General features: G+C 41.4%; 1 protein-coding gene across 1 annotated transcript in view; it reads right to left on the bottom strand.

Annotated features, from left to right (window-relative positions):
• Positions 1–2500, bottom strand: part of csmd2 (CUB and Sushi multiple domains 2) — a 396217-nt gene that overhangs the window by 360277 nt on the left and 33440 nt on the right. The window lies entirely within an intron of this gene.

The following is a 2500-nucleotide window of genomic DNA, read 5'->3' as shown; positions in this document are numbered from 1 at the left end:
GGGGTTTCAAGGGGAAAAGCTGTTTGCTGACGTGAGGCTTTCCTGACTAAATGCAGCGCTGTTCCTGTCAACCCAGAGGGGATATATGTCAGGCCTGATCGCAGCGCCCTTACTCTTTCTCAGTCCGCCACCGCTACACGCTAGCGCATGCTACAACATGAAAGAGCAAGGAGCCAGACTGATAGTTTGACCAGATGTCATTCAGGAACTGAGACTTAGAGTAATACCTTGGAGGTTTGCCTGGAGAATCACACCGGCTGCTTGCCTGACTGCCTGCCTGGCAAAGGGCTTCACAGTGGTCTATGTTTGTGGCGTCTAGAGGTGTGTACTGTATGTTTACATACTTCACATACACTGAAAACAAATCGTTTAGATTGTACCTATACATTGGATATTCTACATGTAATGTATCTAGTAAAGAGAAAAGACTGACAGACTGACAGACAGACAGACAGATAGACCAAAAGAACGACAGACAGGGAGACAGACAGCAAGTCAGACCGCGAAACAGAAGCACTCCGAGCTGTGAATACTTTACTATTATCACTGTCCTCAGGGTCTATAGGCAAACTGCACGTTATGAGTATTTTGTATGACAAATACATGAACATTATATTTATCCAAACCTTTGGGATAACAAGGGCATTCTCTTCGAATCTTTCTGAGTCACATTATCCAGCCGGACTAATATAGCTGAGGGGCCTTCAGGCAAAGAGCAGGCAGAGAAGCCACCCTGGGACAAGAGCTGGCTGTCCAATGCACCAGGACCTCGGAAATGATAGGTCAAATATTTTAACAACACAGACAGAAAAACACACACACACACCAGCGTGAGCGTGTGAGCATTAGCGACACGTCACAGCTACCCCACTATGCTCTTGGACCTGCAAACAAACAACAACATAGCACTGTGCTCTTGGACCTGCAAACAAACAACAACAACATAGCACTGTGCTCTTAGACCTGCAAACAAACAACAACATAGCACTGTGCTCTTGGACCTGCAAACAAACAACAACATAGCACTGTGCTCTTGGACCTGCAAACAAACAACAACAACATAGCACTGTGCTCTTAGACCTGCAAACAAACAACATGAAAACACATGATGAAAGCTCAAGTTTCACAATGTTGTCCTTTCGCGAAATAGTATTCTAGAGATGGATGATCTCTCCACAGGACAGGTTTTAGCCTTTCTTACAGCCAATGACATGAATCTGGCTACCCTGCAAAATACATCCCATAATCCTGTGAGTAGCGCATTGGCAGAATGTCGCATGGTGTATTTGTTGGGCTAATGTTGTCTCAGAGTTATAGCACCACAGAACTTCAAATGGGAAAGACTTCAAATTCAGCATTATAGCCTATTTCTATAAGTGGTATGTTTAAATGAATACAATTAATAGTAACATCAGTTATTTTAATGTAGTTTGTTTGTTAATACACTGAATTTCTACAATATGCTGAAAATTAAATCTATTTTGTCTTTTTACTTGTTATTCATTCACTTGTTTTGATTTTCTTTCTATGTTCTTTTAGCTTCGTTTTTTAAATCTTTTATTTAAATATTTGTATGTTCTTTTTATCATGTACTGTACCTTCCTGTTTTAATCTCTTATTGTTCTATATTCTTATATCAGCTCATTTGTAAAGCACTTTACTACACACACACACACACACACACACACACACACACACACACACACACAGGTTAACACACACACACACACACACACACACACACACACACACACACACACACACACACACACACACACACACACACACAGTTAACACACACACACACACACACACACACACACACACACACACACACACACACACACACACACACACACACACACAGGTTAACACACACACACAGGTTAACACACACACACACACACACACACACAGGTTAACATGTGCTTACTCAATTATTGCATTAGAATTATTGTGCTTGCTCTTCAGGCACTGGGCCCTGTAAAAAGACTTGAGACAATTTTATTGCCGTGGCGCTAAATTGAATACAATTTAAATGAATTGACTTACCAATGTGTATGAAATGTGCTATATAAATAAACTTGCCTTGCCTTTACCTTTTATCCAATGTTCCCTGTTTTTCACAGCCATTTGCGCTTGGCCTCATGTTCATTTTAACTCTAGCCTGCATGCATGTGTGGCAGCCTGGACCGTGTCTTTATTATGTTTGCGCGGGAAAAAAAACAAGAAAAAACACACGCACTAACAAATGGACGTAATAAAGTAAATCAAAAGGTTCATTTCATATAATTCACTGACTTTTAATTAGTGGATCACTGATTTCATTTCCCACCAAACGAATAATCTAAAAGGAAAAAGGAACACTCACTGTTCCACTGATTCCTGTCATTGAGTCCATCGGCAGGAAAAGCAGACTCCGCTCAGGTGAGTGTGTGTGTGTGTGTGTGTGTGTGTGTGTGTGTGTGTGTGTGTGTGTGTGTGTGTGTGTGTGTGTGTG

The sequence above is a fragment of the Clupea harengus genome, chromosome 19 (genome assembly GCF_900700415.2).
Source record: "Clupea harengus chromosome 19, Ch_v2.0.2, whole genome shotgun sequence".
Classification (NCBI taxonomy): Eukaryota; Metazoa; Chordata; class Actinopteri; order Clupeiformes; family Clupeidae; genus Clupea; species Clupea harengus.
This window is presented reverse-complemented; position numbering and strand designations above follow the sequence as displayed.